The sequence below is a fragment of the Amphiprion ocellaris genome, chromosome 10, assembly GCF_022539595.1.
Source record: "Amphiprion ocellaris isolate individual 3 ecotype Okinawa chromosome 10, ASM2253959v1, whole genome shotgun sequence".
Taxonomy (NCBI): domain Eukaryota; kingdom Metazoa; phylum Chordata; class Actinopteri; family Pomacentridae; genus Amphiprion; species Amphiprion ocellaris.
In genome coordinates this window covers 3020725-3039010 of record NC_072775.1, presented here as the reverse complement: position 1 = coordinate 3039010, position 18286 = coordinate 3020725, and the positions used below count along the sequence as shown (strand labels likewise).

Genomic DNA, 18286 nt, shown 5'->3' with positions numbered 1-18286 from the left:
CTAAATTGATGTTTTAGGCCTTTTTGATGGTGTAAAAAAAACTAGAGCACTAAAAAACAGAGCTGCTCTTTTCGTTCCCTTGAATTTTGCCTTTTAACTTTGGCTAGATGCTGTTTAACCCTCCTGTTGTCTTCATTTGCGGACACCAATAAATATTGTTTCCTTGTCTGAAAAAAATGCAGAAAGTCTGAAAAAAAAATTCCTCAAATTTGTAAAAATTTGCAAAAACTTCAAGAAAATTCCAATATTTCCTTAAAAATTTCCCTTAAAAGTTTTATTTAAAAAAAAAATCCCCCAAATTTGGCAAGAAAATTCTTGTGAATATTTTCAAAAAATTAGTAAAAATCTTCCAAAAAAATCCTAAAAATATCTAAAGAGATTCCATATATATCAGTAAAACTTCTAATATTTTCTTTCAGAACATTCACATAAAAATCAACCAAAATCCAGCTAAATTTGCTGGATTTTGGTAGATTTTTGTGTGAATGTTCCTAAGAAACATTTTAAATGTTTCTTTTTTTCCACCAAAAAATGTTCAAAGATTTCGCAAAAATGTTGAAAATGTGGACATCAGAAGTTTCACTGTGAAAATATATTTTTTCCACATTTTCAAACTTTAAACTGGGTCAATTTTAACCCGCAGGACGACACGAGGGTTAAAAACATGCTGTTAAAAATATCAGTTTAGGTTTTTGATGATGCAAAAAGCAGCGTTGTGACCAGAAAACAGCAGCAGTTTTCCAGCTTTCGGCAGCATTTAACTGTAAACTGTGTGCAGAAACATGGTTTATTTCGTTTGTTTGACATGAAGATGAAAAAACTGTGAAAAAAACTATAGATTTTCAGATTGGACCATCACTGTTGCATCTAATTGGTGACAGATTTATTCTGCAGCAGGAAAATGAGCCCAAACATATAAATAAATCAATAAATATATATATATTTATATTCCAGCAGCAGATGGTTTGTTCCCACAGAGTTGTCATCTTAGCATCATGGAGTCAACATGGGGTCACATGAAGAGACTAAACCCACAGAAAAACTGCAGCATCCTCTCCAAGATGCTCGAAAGGCCGAGCTGCTTTGAAAAGCAGAACTTGTGATGTTTTAATGGATGATCTCAGAAAGCGTCCTCGCCTTCCTTTCAGCAGCTTAACCTCTGCATAGAGAACTACTCCAGCTCCATTTATAGCGTATAAGATAATAAACCAAGCCATCCTGAGCAGACCACATCGGATAAGTGGCCTCTTACGTCTTCTTTATGAAAGCCTGGATGCTCCAATGACACGACTGATGTATTAATAACTAACAACTAAAGAGCTGTGAGCCTCTCAGCCATTCATTCCTCAGGAGAGCTGAACACTGAGGAGTAACGGCCAGTGTGTAATTTACACAAAGCTTACAGCAGACAAGATAATGAGCCATTGGCTAAATGGAAAATAACTTATTTATTCCCCCTTAACACTGAAGATGAAACAATCATCGCTCCAGTTTCCTTCACAGCGTTAGAACTCTATTAATTCCAGTCTGACCCTCATTGTTCTCATGTTTTCCTGCCTTCTCTGTTGTTCTGACGGCAGCTGGAACACATTTTTTCTGTTCAGCTTAACCCTGCTGTCGTCCTGCAGTTCAAAACTGATCCATTTTGAAGTTTGAAAATGTGGGAAAAAAAATATTTTCCCAGTGAAACTTCTGATGTCCACATTTTCAACATTTTTGGGAAATTTTTGAACATTTTTTTGGTGAAAAAAAAGAAATGTTGAAAATGTTTCTTAAGAACATTCACATAAAAATCAACCAAAATCCAGCGAAATTCGCTGGATTTTGGTTGATTTTTTTCCAAATGTTCTTAAAGAAACATTTTTTTAGCATTTCTTTTTTTTTGCACCAACAAATGTTCAAAAAATTCCCAAAAATGTTGAAAATGTGGAAGTTTTCACTGTGAAAATATATATTTTTTCCATATTTTTAAACTTTAAAATGGGTTAATTTGACCTGCAGGACGACAGCAGGGTTAATGACTCAAACCTGCTGAAAACCAGAGGTCATTTATTGGTCAGTTGGATTCCCAGCATGCACTCTGTTCTATTGGACACTTTCTGTTTTCAACCAATCATCTAAAGATGTTTTTTATCCAGTTGTAGTTTTCTGCCTCCCTGAGCTGCTCTTTGTAAAAATCTTATAATTCCGATGGTTTTCTGGCCTGCAGGTGATGATTTCTGATCAGATCTCTGTTTGTATCCCATGAAGTTCACACTCCGAATTTAAATTTTTTTTCTAATAAATGGCTTCTTCTTCTTCTTCTCCTTCTCCTTCTTCTTGGTGTTTTCCTGATCTGTTGCTCTACCAACTATTTATTTGTTGGTTGTCAGGTGCAGTTAATTAGTCAAGTGTGAAACATCTCTTTCCCCCCCGGCGCTGATCTCCAGCTGAGAGCTTCACCCGCTTCCTGTTTGTTTGTTTGTTTGTTTGTTTGTCTTCAGATGTTTGCATCTTGTCTCCCTGCTCATTTGCATCCTTCATGAAGGCTGAAATGAGCCCCATGTTTTCTGGACTCTCCGCTTGGCGCTGTTCTCCAGGTTCTGCTGCCAGATCCAGTTAATTGGAGTCTTTCAGCTCCAGCAGAAACTGTGTCCAGTGAGCAGCACAAATAAACGAGTCGGTGTGGGAGAGAACAGCTACTCTGAACCTTACGGTAGAAATCTAGGAGTGATTTTTGATCAGGCTGTGTCAGGAGACAACCATGTCAGCCGGCTAACACTTCCTGTTTGTACCATCTGTGTAACATAGCTCAGTTAAATCCATGGAGATGATTTTACACGCTTTTATTTTGTGGTATCTGTTGTTCCAGGTGGCCTTCTAAGTTGGGGGATGGGAATGTTAAAAATTCCTAAGTTAAACACCAGATTTCTTAAAATGAGTTTATTGCACCGGTTACCATACATCCCATCACCTGCTGGGTTTATGTGAAGAACCCACCTATGTAAGCTAGGAGAAACAGTTGTGATTCTGTCGGGCCTTGAATCCTCTCACAGGCATGCCATGGTGTCTTTGATGCTGTCTTTGTTTTAATAAACCTTTTATATATAAACAAGACGGTGTCGGCGGAGAATTTCTTCACCATCTTCACATCATCGCTGCACAAGAAGATACAACAATTTCATCCTGTTTAGATTACTGTGGGTCAATCTATAACTGAGGGACTCTTGAAGTACATGGGATATATCTGCATACATTTTTATGAAAAGTAAAAAACTAATGTTTTTATGTTCATTATGATCATGTCTTCACAAATTCCAGAATTATTTACTATGGAAATGTGGCACCCATAAAATAGTGTGACCACAGTTATGTGGTACAAGTTTAGAATAATTACTGTGTTCATTATTGTGTCTGGTATGTACATGTATGTCAATAATAATAAAAGCTAAATCAATTGTCATTGTGCTATTGAAGCTGAAGAATAACAGGTCTGTGTAGGCAGCGGTGGGGCGGAACCTTTGTTTTGTTCCGGTTGCACCTAGGAATGGTGCGAGGGAACACGTTCCTCCAGAAACAATCTGGAAAGAAGCGCGGTGCGCTAATGTTTCATTGTTCCTGCTTTATCCACCTGATACAGGTTGGTAACTATGAATAATCTATAACTCTCTACCTCAAAAGGCCGCGCTTTATTAGAGTGATTGTTTGTGAAATGTTCTGTGTTGAAATGTTGTTGAAACAGTTACATACATAAAGACAAAGAAAGTTAGTCGGTCTCGGCAGAGTTTTCTCCTGCTGACGTCATCACGAGTGTCGCGAAAATGGTCCGATATGTAGAAAAACAGAAGCAAAGTGTTCTGAAAGCTCCTGTACACTAGGAATGTTTAATGTTTACATTGTTTAATGACATTAACAGGATTTACATGTACTTAGTACAACTGGGTTAATACTGTTTATAATGAACACTGATTGTTAATAACATGAAAATGGTTGTTCTGTTAAAAATATTTTGCTACACATGTTGACATAAACATTTTGTAGTAAATGCATTTCAGTAGCCTGTAATTATTACAGAGGTAGAGTGTCAAGCTTGGCAAATTAAAAAGGACAAAATATACTAATTTGGATGATGCTGAAAATAAGCAGCAGTATTGTGACCAGTTGTGTACTGTGAAAATTAATGCACTTTAATGAGTACAAGTGTTTATTGGACCAAGAAAAAGGTCACTGAGGATGTGTGTGTTACAGAACTGGTAGCACATCAGAATGAAATTGTGCTTTATTGAAAATGTGAGAAAATAGAATGCAATGATGGACTTTAGTGAACTGAGAAGTCAAATATGAAAAACTGGAATGTGTACAACAGAAATGTGTTTATGAGCTTTGCTCATGATTTTGATGTGTTTAATAAAACACACAGAGAAACAATCTGGAAAGAAGCACGGTGCACTGACGTTTCATTGTTCCTGTTTTATCCACCTGATACAGGTTGCATACACACCTTTGTTATTGTGGACTCACGCTTGAGACCCGTAACAGAAACAATCACTTATTAATAAAAAATTACTGGATATCACTAAAATATCAACTATGATACACAATGTTTCGTAATTATATATTGACTCGTCCAGAATGACATGAAATTTATCCTAAATGACTCTAAAATTATCCAAAATAACTCGAAAATTATTCAAAATGACTCAAAACATGTCCAAAATTACTTCAAAATTGTCCAAAATGACTCGAAAATGATCCATAATTAAAGAAAATTAATCCAGAATGAAATGAAATTTGTCCTGAATGACTCGAAAATTGTGTTTACTACAACATCTTTGTAAATAACTTGCAATTTTACTCAATTGTGTATTTAAAATTTAGGAGAATCTTTCTCTATAAAAGCCATGTGGTGTGTGGTTATAGGTTGATTTTCAGCCTGCATTGTGTTTTCATTGGTGTTTCTTAAAGGCTCTCTAACAGTAAACCCTGCAGTGCCTCGTTTTTAACGCCCACCTCCCTACAGAAAGATGAGCGCTACACTAATTACCTCGTGTTCGTATCGATCACTCCACCTCCTGCAGCACTTTCTCATCCTCCCTCTCCACGTTCTCCCAGCATATTGAGGCTGTCAGGAATCAGCGGCATTGGACAGATAAAGTGTCAGATGGAGCTAAATGTCAACGATTTCCAGAGTATCTCAGGCAAAGAAAACATTCAGCTGTGACTAATTACAGCACAGAAGCAATCTCTGTTTCATCCTCATGCATGGATGCAGGGTTTTCTTTTCAGCCCCTTTAATAACAGAAAGATAGTTTAATATATGAGCTGAAGCTAAATAATGCTCCAGTTAATGTGTGTTTACAGCCGGCCCTCCCGTTCTTTCATCAACCTTCAGGTAATCAGACTTTATAACATCCTGCTGCTCCTGAGGCTCTGCAGTAATTGAATTGTTCTAAAAGGTCTTATCTGTGCAAAGCCTCCCTTCGCTCATCTCAATCAATCACCCCCTCCGATGCCTCGTTATGTTCCTCCAAATGCATCCGCCCCACATTTTCTTTATTCAGTTTGGGTTTTATGCCGGTGACTGATTGACTGCTCCGTCAGACGCTCTGCTGGGAGGCGTCGGCTGCTTTCAAGGTGCATCAGGATCAAGAGGAGTCTGGGAACGTTTCCTGCAGATGAAAGTTTGTCCTCGTCGCCCAGATTCACATTTATACTCCTAATACAGTCTCCCAGTAACAATAATAATAATAATAATACAGTCCACCCACAGCCTGCTGCTCAACCCAGTAGGAGGGAACCATTTAGAAAAGTAGCAGCTAATGGAATTTGATAGATACACCCATATATGTGAATGTTTAACCCTCCTGTTGTCCTCATTTACAGGCACCAAAAAATATTATTTCCTTGTCTGAAAAAAATCCAGAAATTCAGCAAAGAAATTCCCCAAATTTCTGAAAATTTGCAAAACCTTCAGGAAGAAAATTCCACTAATTCCTTAAAAGTTTCCCTTAAAAGTTTTATTTAAAAAAAATCCCCAAATTTGGCAAGAAAATTCTTGTAAATATTTTCAAAAAATGAGTAAAAATCTTCCCCAAAAAAATTATAAAAATATCTAAAGTGATTCCATATGTATCAGTAAAACTTCTAATAAGCGAATTTTGCTGGATTTTGGTTGATTTTTTTTGTGAATGTTCTTAAGAAACATTTTTAAATTTCTTTTTTCCACTAAAAATGTTCAAAGATTTCCCAAAAATGTTGAAAATGTGGACATCAGAAGTTTCACTGTGAAAATATAAATTTTGTTCCACATTTTCAGACTTTAAAACGAGTCAATTTGACCTGCAGGACGACAGGAGGGTTCAGATGTTGTTTCTAGAAGAACCTCTTTCCTGCATGGCAGCCTCTCAGTCCGTGATCTAAAACACACCAACACTGTGTTCCAGCAGGATTAATCCATTGCAGACCTGCTTTTGGGTGATTCTTGACCATCTTGACCATCTTGACCAGTTGTATTCCAGCAGCAGGTGATAGGTTGATCATGGTGGTGACACAGCTGGACCATGCTCTTCATACTGACATACAGTAGTTTGCAGTGATGCTGCTTTGAATTGGCTCCAGGTGGCTTTTCTGATGTGTTTAAATCAATGATTTGCTTAGTCAGATCCGTGCTGCTACTGTACAACGAATATAGTGCTTTATAAAGTTAACTGGTTGTGTTTTGCATTTAATGCTGCATTATTTAGCCTCTTTATCAACCTGAAATCAGCTGCTGGTTTAAATATTCAACAGATAAAGAGCAACATTCACATTCGCCTGCACACTACAGTAGATATTCTTCTTTTTGTTTGTCTCCAGAAACGTCTGAAAAAAGCAAATCCTGCTCTTCAGCTCATGAATGCAGTTTTCTTCAGCAGCTCCTGACTGGGTTTTCCTGGTGTTTGGCAGGTAGAACAGAAAAGAGACTGATGAGAGCAGAACTGTGGTCTGAAATAATAAGAAGTAGAACTAAGAAGTCTGCTGATAGTTTACTGTGGATTCATCCCTACAAATAATCCATTCTGAGCACTGAGACTCTTACATGTTTAACCCTCGTGTCGTCCTGCAGGTCAAAACTGACCCATTTTAAAGTCTGTTGATTTTTTTGTGAATGTTCTTAAGAAATATTTTTAACATTTTTTTTCCACCAAAAAATGTTCAAAAATTTCCCAAAAAATGTTGAAAATGTGGACATCAGAAGTTTCACTGTGAAAATATATATTTTTCCACATTTTCAAACTTTAAAACGGGTCAATATTGACCCGCAGGACGACACGAGAGTTAAATTTATTTTGAGTTTTCTTGTAAAATTCAACTCAAAACAAGATCATTTCAAGATTGTTTGACTTAAGAAGATATTTAAGATGCATTGTCTTAAAACAAGTCCCTCCATCTGCTGAAATGTCTCTTGTTAAGTGAATTTATCTTAAATCAAGTGGGATGAGACATTTAGAGTAAAAATAAGACAAACAGACTTGGTAAGATTTGGAGTTTTTGCAGTGTGACCTGCATTATGTCAGCATGGCTGCAGGTTTAACCCGAACACAGGACTCATTAACCAGAATAATCTGACTACAACACAGATGATATGACTGCATGTGTGAACTGATCAGAAAGCACAGAAACATGAGGGGACAGTTCCACACCTGCAGTTTATGGAAGCTCATTATCATCAGCAGGAGGTTCTAAAGTCAGACTCACTTCTAAAGGAAACCACTCTGCAGCTTCAGTGTGAATAATAAACGTGTCATCATTTCATTGTGAAACAGTGTTTAAGCTGTTCTGTTCTGCAGCTGTGTTTGGGAGTCTCCGATTTACTGAGAACAGTGAGAATCGTCTCACAGAAACGATGCCGTTTTCAACCCAAGTCGTTTATGTGTTCAGCATAATCTGTTCTCTGCAGACCACATTTGGAACCAACACTATTCATTTTATTGCTGTTTCTGTGTTATTTTATATACAAACCACAGATAAATCATGTTAACTACAGTCTAGTTTCCAAATATAATTAGCCCAAGCAGGAATATTTGGATCATTTAGTAACAAGAAATACTTTTATTTTTGCTAGAGATGGACGTCATCTGATGAGTGTTTGTTCCAGTTAACCCTCATGTTGTCCTGTGGGTCAAATTGATCCGTTTTAAAGTTCGAAAATGTGAAAAAATATATTTTCACAGTGAAACTTCTGATGTCCACATTTTCAACATTTTTGGGGAAATTTTTGAACATTTTTTGGTGGAAAAAGGAAATACTAAAAATGTTTCTTAAGAACATTCACATAAAAATCAACCAAAATCCACCAAATTTCACTGATTTTGGTTGATTTTTTTGTGAATGTTCTTAAAGAAAATATTAGAAGTTTTACTGATATATATGGAATCACTTTAGATATTTTTAGGATTTTTTGGGAAGATTTTTGCTCATTTTTTTGAAAATATTTACAAGGATTTTCTTGCCAAATTTGGGGGATCTTTCAGAATGAACTTTTAAGGGAAACTTTTAAGGAATTATTGGAATTTTCTTCTTCTTTTGCAAATTTTCAGAAATTGGGGGAATTTTTTGGCTGATTTTTTGGATTTTTTTTCAGACAAGGAAACAATGTTTTTTGTTTCCCGTAAATGAGGACAACAGGAGAGTTAAAGCAGCTTTAAATTGGAAGATAATCCGTATTTCGTGGACAACCATCACTTTGGAGGTGTCTCCACTGATTTCAAATGCACCACAAGTCATTTTTATTCTGGAACCAGGCTGGCATTTCAGACCTGTGTGCTGAATGTAGAAGCTGAGTCTCAAATCTGAACCAGTCAACTGCTTTAGCCTCTCTGCATTCAAGAACATTCCAGTTTCAGTCACAGATGATCTGAAATCACAAAAAACATCCCCAAGACCTGGGTCCAAACACCTGAGAGCTCAGAGAGACTGGCTTCCTCCTGGTCTAAACTCAGCAGACTGTTGGCACCATGCACTGGTGTTCACTGTGTTTCTCAGTGAGAGAATTCCCCAAAAAGTTTTGTGGTGAATAAAAAGAGACACCAACTCTGTAAAAACAAACCCATCCAGCGTGTTGTGTGGAGGTTATTTACCGGTCAGTTCCTTTCCCACAGTGGGATCGTCTTCTCATTCAGCTGCTAAATTATATTTTTTTTATTCAAGCTGCAAAAACATCCGAGCTGCTGTTTGCAATATTTGTTGTGGTTTCACTGGAGAAGAAAATCTCTGCTGCCTCACTGAGCTGCAAAGTTTTATCATTCAGATCAGCTTCTGGCCTGCAGGCGGTGAGATCTGGACAAAGTCTGCATCACATTACTGTTTGGAACGTGAATCTGAAGGCTGGTTTTTAATAAATGATCCAACCTCACCTGTTTATATTCAACAGAAACGTTCAGATTGCAGCAAGCCGGCTTCGCTAACCGTTCCAACCCTGGAGAAGAGCTGCCTCCAATCATCTGCGCGATGACTTCACAGGAGATGTTCGTGTTTGCAGCCGTCGCAGCAGCTGAAGACATGAAGGATTTCTCTGACGCTCCTCGCCAGCTGAAAGGTGAAATTCTGGAATCCACTGACAGTTTGATGAATCCTTCCTCTGCTGGAAATACGCTAAAAACTGCAGCTTTCCAGCCCTGAAGCAAAGTGAAAATCACAGCCACACACGCAGGCACGCACGCGCACACACACACACACACACACACACACACACACACACACACACACACACACACACACACACACACACACACACACACACACACACACACACACACACCTGTTCTGCTTCTAACCAAACACAAATGAACACAGTTATCATCCAGCCTCAGAAAGCCGGCGTTATTCTGAGCGGCTGCTTGTCGGTCCAATCCTCCGAGGCGCCGCTGATCTGGCTGCAGAGACAGAAGAACCTTTCAAAGCCTCCTGAGCATGAGATCTGTCCAAACCAATCGCTTATCGTTGAGGAATACTTCCAAAACAGGATCAGGTTGTCTGTCTCCATGTGAACGTTGATGACAAGATGTACGTCGACGCCGTGATCCATCTGTGCTCTGTTTACGACTGACAGCTTCACAAAGGAAAAGTGGGATTTTAAATTACAAAAAAAACTGATTTTGGCTCCACTGTTGGAGATAATTAGGGTTTTCTGTGTCCTGGTGCATTTTCTGCTCCAGATATCTTCACCTCTGGATTATTAATAGTTCCAGGGACACAAGAAATGGAGCTGCTGAATTCTTTTCTCTGTTATTTTGCTCCAGTCAAGGTTAAAAACTTTTCTTTGCCTTAATAAAAGAATTTGTCTCCTTTGTGGTGAAACTAAGAAGTACCAGCAAATGATCGCATAAAATTAAACCAGTCTTGTAGGATCTAGCTTTGAATTGGCACTTCAAGGAGTCAGACAAAGCCTGTTTCTTCTAAAAATGGAAACTTAATTTCCACTTTCTTTCAACTTTGAATCATAACAATTGTCCAACATTTTAAAAACAGGTTTCCAGAATTGTTACAAATCCTGAAACCAGATAATTTTGGTTAAGATTTGGTTCATTTATGCAAAAAAATGACAAAGATCGAGGTTGAGATCAGGTTTACGGTGTTTACATGTGTGAAAAAGTCTTTCTTGTCATGAATCCTCAGCTCTTCTCAACTTTCTGGTGACTTTCAGCTGGTTTGGTTCCTCTCACCGTGTTTTCAGTCACAGCAGGGAAGCTCTACAGAAAAGCAGCAAACAGACTCAGTGAAACGCCGGTGATCATGGGGAGATATTTCCCTCTGGAGCCCAAATGCAGAGCTAAAACACACTGAATGCAGTGGAGTTATGTGACGATTGTCGTACGTTTGTCTGTGAATCCGTCTGTCTGTCTCTCTGTCTGTCTGTGTGAAGCATTACTCAAAAACAGACCAACGGATTTGGATGAACTTTTCAGGGAAGGTCAGAAATGACACAAGGACCACCTCATTAGATTTAGACAGTGATGCAGCTTATAGTCTCCATCCTCGGATTTGTTCAGGATTTCCTGTTGCGAAATAGGAGCCGGCAGGGCTTTACTGTAACCATGACAAGTGAATGCTACATCAGTTGCCTACTGATGATCACATGATTACATCCTACTACTGACTTATCTGTCGGAAATGACACAAGAAACATCTGATTAAATTGTTGGAGTGTTTGAGTTTTCTTTTCCATCCTGAATTTTCCTCACGTCAAAAAAACACTTCTTAGATAAACACTTCCTGTGCCGTGGGAATGGTGCCAAAAATAAAAGCCTGTAACGTTAAAAAAAAAAAAAAGGCCTTCAAAATAAAAGCATGAGGGGAACGGTTATTTTAACACTAGCAAAACAAAGCCTTTCGAAAAGTGATGAATTGATCAACAAACCTTTATAAGAGTAATTTACACGTATGTAGGTCACGTGATTCAGTATCCGTTAATAACGTACACGTGCATAACACATGTCTGTGTTCAGCACAAGGTCATTTTGTTTGTGCTGTGATTTGTGATCATCAATAATAACAATAATAATCAAATGCTGCATTTTAACAAAAATATGCTGCATTTCTATCTAAATCTCACATCACTTTCTTAACATTTGACTTTCAACATGAACCATCACATTAATTTTAATAAACCAAACAGGCAACAGTACTTTAAGTTGTGTGAAGTGATTCAGGGAAGCTTTTTCCCCATTTTAGCATTATTTGTGAAGGAAAAGTGACTCTTTCCCTTTTCTAAGGTCATAATGGCCTTTAGACAGTCAGACACTGCAGGACGTTAAATATTGTCTATTCTGATGTGACTAAGCAGATGAGTTGTCTCCATATTGGTCTGTAATCTAAATCTGACCTTCTGCCAACTACAGTATAAACCCAAAGATCAGAGAGAATCCTCAGCTGGTGTTGCTTGCATGTCCTACTGCTCTGTCGGTGTCACTTCTCCTGGTATCAGTAAACCTTCCTCTCAGCCTAAATCATCTGAGTCTCCAGTGTGTCTCTCTGAATCTGCCTCCTCATCCTCTCTCAACCTCACTGAACTTCGACAACAATGAGATGTTTACAGTACAGTATAGCATGTTGAGTCACTTTTATGTGACGCACCAGTATGTTTAAGTACAGTTCTAAGTACTGGCTGTCCTACAATGTGGGTACATTATCCATCAGGTCATAACATGTGGAAGCTGTCCATAGTCGTCATTTTTATCATTGTGTACTTTTGTATTTCTTGTACTGTTTCTTACAATTCTTCATTTATTTCAAACTGCTATGATGTGAATTTCCCCACTGAGGGACCAATAAAATTCCTCAATGGCAAATTACTTGCATGTACTGCCGCTCTGTTGGTGTCACAAAATATAGTTTGTGTTCCAACATCACAGCACACCTTGCCGCAATTTCAAATCTATCCCAAATCTATTATATTAGATTTATCAGATTTGCTTTTACTTTACGAACCCTCAGGTCTTCTAGCAGTGGATTTTTAATTCAACCAAAAGTCAGAACAAAAGAATTCCAGAAGACCTGAGGGTAGTGATGCTGTTCTTTAATCATCAGTGGATTTCTATGAAGTTTGGTCTCATTTTTCTAAAAATTAAGAAGAAATTGTAATGGAAAGTATATATTGCTTTAGGTAGGTAGAACAAGATTTTAACCTTTATTTGTATAATATATATCATTTCTATGTGCTCTGTTAGTTTTATTTCATTTAACTTCTGAGATGTTTGGAGAAGTTAATAAAAACGGTATAAAAGGTATATTTTCTATTCAACATAATGGAAAATACAGTCAAAACATCTGCATGCAATCAAATCAGATGTATTTACTTAAATAGCAGGTTTAAAACAACCGGAGTCCTGGAGAAGTTATCAGTCAGGCAGCAACGAAAACTTTGTTCAAAGTCGAGACATCATGAAAGTAACAGTGTGAGCAGAAATAAAGGCTATAAAACACTGAAACAAGACAAAAGAGGTTCACAACTTGTAAGATCACTTTCTAAAATAAGATAAAACATGAAATCTGAAGACCACAGAGCAGCAAAAACCCATAGAGAACGTCTTGAAGTTTTCTTAGTATCAGTGGAGGAACATTTGATTAAAAGAGAGAATCTGTTCCAAAGCTTTGGAGCTGTAAAGGCTGGATGTCTCCTTTACTGACCAGAACAGTTAAAAGAACCTGAGAGGCCTGAAGGTGGAGCAGTTCTGAAATATAGACTTTGTGTAGGCGTGAAAATCAGTTTTTGAAGAGGAGAGTCTGCACATATTGCCAGGACTCTACAAAAATTGGATTCCCCCTGACTGTGAGGTGCTTTTAATGAGGCTGGTTTCATCACCTGAAGTTGAATTTTAGCCTTTAAGTGGAAGAAATCAGTCAAGAGGAGCTTCAGCTGCATTCACAGGATTTCTGCCATGAAAAGCAAACCACACAGTGACCTCTTTTAGCCAATTAGCTACCAAAGTGCAAAAGCTCAAAATGAAATGAAGAGATATTGATTATGTTCATTTTGTCGTTTTCTTAGATTCAATTAGCAATTGTTTTTATCCGACAAAGTAAGGATGAGTGTTTTTACCGTCTGACATGCTTCAACTATGTCTGCAGTCTTCCTCAGAGCGTCATCTGACGTGTTGATGACATGTCGTTTTTATCAGGTTAGCGGTCTGACAGATCTGTCCAACACTTCATAAACACGTCATCACACTTCAACATGTCATCAACATGTCATCACACATCATCACACTTCAACACGTCATCACACTTCAACACGTCATCACACTTCAACACGTCATCACACTTCAACACGTCATCATACTTCAACACGTCATCAACACGTCATCACACTTCAACACGTCATCAACACGTCATCACACTTCAACACGTCATCAACACGTCATCACACTTCAACACGTCATCAACACGTCATCACACTTCAACACGTCATCAACACGTCACCACACTTCAACACGTCATCAACACGTCATCACACTTCAACACGTCATCACACTTCAACACGTCATCAACACGTCATCACACTTCAACACGTCATCAACACGTCATCACACTTCAACACGTCATCACACTTCGACACGTCATCGACACGTCATCACACTTCAACACATCATCAACACGTCATCACAGGTCATCAACATGTCATCAACACGTCATCACACTTCAACATGTCATCACAGGTCATCAACACGTCATCAAGACGTCATCACACGTCATCAACACGTCATCACATGCTGGATGATGCTCTGAGGAAGACTGCAGACGTAGTAGAAACATGTCAGCAACATAAAACAATCACCCTTACTAATTTTGTCGGATAAAAATAATTGCTAATTGAAATGAAGACGTGATGCTTCGAAAATCCTGAAGAACACATTTCAGGATGAAATGTTCCTGCCAGGATAGCAGCAGTTTAAAAGCAGCGCTGCCTCACCGTCTGACAGCATCATGAATGGTTTCACTCTGCATGTTTAGCAGTCCTTCACTCCTGACCTCCAGGAGGAGTTCTCCCCAGCATCTGGTCCAATTGCTTCCTCTCCTCCCGGTGAGAGTGAGCATGTCGGGGCAGACGATGAGCCTCCCTCCGGGCCGGATGATAGACGGAGCGTTTCCATCAGCCTGCTGAAGCAGCAACGGTGGCAGCCTGCCAGCTGGAGCATCTGCTGGGTTTGAGCTAGCGTCAGGACAGACTCACCGATGACACCGAGGCTCGCGGCAGACTAACTGGCTCACAGTCAGATCATAAAGTCAGATAAACAATCATATTCAGGAGTTAATTAGCCATGACTCACTCAGCCAAACCAGTTATCAGCCAAAAAGGGGAGACAGACTCCTGGCCCTCACCTCCACCAGTTATTACCGGGGAGGAACTGGAGAAAAGAGTCTCTCTGCCTGGATGCCCAGAAGAGCATCACAGGGAAATTAGTATGGAGGGGAAGCGTCTGATTGTGGAAATTACCTCGGACACAAACAGTAATCCACCTCCCAGCCGGCAGCCATCAGGGCTGAGCTCAGACATTAGAGCTGCACTGGGAGAAGAAGCACTTAGGTACAGCAAATGGGACCTTCCATTAGCTGGAACGGCAGTTGGACACATTAATAGCAGCGAGGGCAGCAACATTTGGAGAAGGGTTTGCATTACACCTACATTTGGTGTAAGAGAGAAACGGCAGCTCTTTACCTGAACAGGGCTAAAAGTTGCTGCAGCTGAAATAAGCAATAAAAGCAGCAGCAAGAGGCATTTATTCCACCTCAATGCTGCACAACAGCAACAAAACCAAAAGGTTGTGGTTGATTGGAATGGTTTCCTTTTCACATATGAAGGCCTTTGTGTAGACCAGGGGTGTCCAACATGAGGCCCACGGGCCAAAAGCGGTCCTCCAGAGGGTCCAATCTGACCCTCAAAGTGTAAAAATTCCAGAGAAGACATTAACTGCAGATTGTAAATTAGTAAAACTATAAATTTAAAATAATTGTTTTGATCATGAAGTAAAATACTAGATTGTTCATTGTTCTTTTGTCATTTTGTGTCTCATTTTTGTAATATTTTGTCCTGTTTTTGTTGTTTTTGTGATTTTTGTCTGACTTTTGTCGTTTCCGCCATGTTTTTGTCATTTTGTGTTTCCTTTTTGTCTCGCTTGTATTTTTCATCTTATTTTTGTCATTTTGTTCCTTGTTGTCTCATTTTTTTGTTTCTTTGTTCTTTTGTTTCATGTCATTTGTCAAATTTTTTGTCATTTTGTGTTTTTTGTCTCATTTTTGTCATTTTGTCTTTTGCTTTATTAGTTGTTGAATGTTTCCTTTTTGTTTTGCTTGTGTTTTTTTGTGTATTTTTTGTTTTGTTTCTTTTTTTGTATTTTTGGTCTCATTTTTGTCCATTTTTTGTCACTTTGTACATTTTTTGTCTAATTTTTTGTCTTTTTTTGTTTTGTGTCATTTGTCTCATTTTTTGTAATTTTGTTTCTCGTTTTTGTAACATTTTGTCTTGTTTTTGTTGCTTTTTGTCTTTTTTTTGTCTGACTTTTGTTGTTTTGATCATAAAGTAAAATCCTCTATGGTTCAGTCCCAGATGACTAAATGTTGTGTTCCTTTGTCGACACTCTGTGATCTGGAAGTTGTAATGTGGAAATGATGAACTGAGGCTGAATGTTGCTAAAACTACGTTATTTTGCTTCAGAAATTTCAGGTTGTTCATAATGTCTTGTAAAAAGATAGTTCATGTTAACATTTTTGCACTAAAAGAAAGGAACCATTTGCAATTGTGGTTATTTATAGGTTACTATGCTGTGATTTTACAGGTCAAACTGGGCTGAATGTGGAACCTGAACTAAGATGAGTTTGAATCCCCTGCTGTAAATATATACTGTGTATATATATATATATATATATATATATATATATATATATATATATATATATATATATATATATATATATATATATATATATATATATATATATATATATATATATATGCTGTATATACCATGTAAAGCTGACTGGTTAAAGCAGTGGATTGCAGCACTGATGCTTTTCCTCCGAGGTGGTCAAGTCAGACACTTGGTGTTTGTTTTGCCTCCAGCTGAGACACAACAAAGCTGGATCTTCACAAAGCTCCAGGTCTCCCTCCTCACCCATGGTCCAGTCACCCCTGAAACCAGATTCCCTCTCCCATCATGCCTGAGGGAGCAATTTAATTAAAGGCCGGCGCAGAGCAAAGGACACCCATCACTCTATTCCTGATGCTCCCAGAGTCAACAGACGTGGAAAACAAACCGATCCCCCAGTGGACGATGTCCTGGCCCTGCTACACTAACGGTAAACACACAGCAGGCCAACAGATTGGGGCGTAATGACTCTAATTTACTGGATAAAGAGAGAGGATTAAATATTGTTTGGGCTTCATTCTCACGAGAACCGTCCTGATGACTGACGTTATTTAATTGAATCCGGTCCTGGAAATCCTTTCTGTTTTCTAATTTACCTGCTGCACAACATGAATAGGCTTAATTTTTTTGTCCCATCTGGTGACACAGTCCATTCATTTCCCCGTAATGGCCTGTCAGCCGATATTATCATGTTAACAATGTATTCATCACACAGACAGCCAACCTCACGTTCCTGCAGAGATGAAGGAGGTCGAGCAGCAGCTAAACATTTCAGTTTCATCTCTCACAGCTCCCAGTTAAAGAACCAAAGCCAAGATTTTGCACTTTTTAGGACTTCACTGGGGACTGATTTTACATATCAAAGACTGCATGTGGGAAAAGTACATATAAATCACATAACTGGAGGCGTCTTTGTACCTCTGTAGCCTTTATCTCATCTCTGCTGGAGGGTAGCAGTATTAACCCAGATAGCATTCGTGAATCTTTGATTAAACTGTCAACAAGTATCGTCCTGTGAACTCTGAATGTTCTATGATAGAATCATTGAAACCCATGAGTCAAACAAAACAAGCATTTGGTTTTCTTATCGTTTTTTTGAAAATATCTCAGAATCCACTGGGTCAAAAATATCCACACAGCGATGGTTATATTTGGTGAAATGTCCCCTCGGTCATCCTCACCTTAGCCCTCCTGTTGTCCTCATTTACTGGCACCAAAAAATATAGTTTCCTTGTCTGAAAAAAATCCAAAAATTCAGCAAAAAATTTCCCAAATTTCTGAAAATTTGCAAAACCTTCAGGAAGAAAATTCCAAAAATTCCTTAAAAGTTTCCCTTCAAAATTTTATTTAAAAAAAAAAAAAAATCCCCAAATGTGGCAAGAAAATTCTTCTAAATATTTTCAAAAAATGAATAAAAATCTTCCAAAAAATCCTAAAAATATCTAAAGTGATTCCATATATATCAGTAAAACTTCTAGTAGTTTCTTTAAGAACATTCACAAAAATCAAAATTTTTTTGTGAATGTTCTTAAGAAACATTTTTAACATTTCTTTTTTTTCCACCAAAATATGTTCAAAAATTTCCCAAAAATATTGAAAACGTGGACATCAGAAGTTTTACTGTGAAAATGTATTTTTTTCCCCACATTTTCAAACTTTAAAACGGGTCAATTTTGACCCACAACACGAGGATTAAGACCGGTTTCTTCATCACAGTCCACAGGTTCTTGATGGAGTTTAAGTCAAGACTTTAGGGAGAGCAGTCTGAAACCTTAATGCTAGCCTGATTTAGCCAATTATAAATCATGTCTGATGTGTGTTTGGGTTCGTTGTCTTGTTGGAACATCCAACGGCATCCAAGACCCAAATTACTGGCTGATAATTTCAGGTTTTCCTGAAGAATC

General features: G+C 38.2%; 1 long non-coding RNA gene across 1 annotated transcript; it reads left to right on the top strand.

Annotated features, from left to right (window-relative positions):
- The first annotated feature begins 1911 nt into the window (after positions 1 to 1911).
- On the top strand, positions 1912 to 12311 carry LOC129349772 (uncharacterized). The gene is made up of 2 exons (XR_008602892.1): positions 1912 to 3619; positions 9392 to 12311. It is a non-coding gene; the product is annotated as an uncharacterized LOC129349772 (long non-coding RNA).
- The last annotated feature ends 5975 nt before the right edge of the window (positions 12312 to 18286 follow it).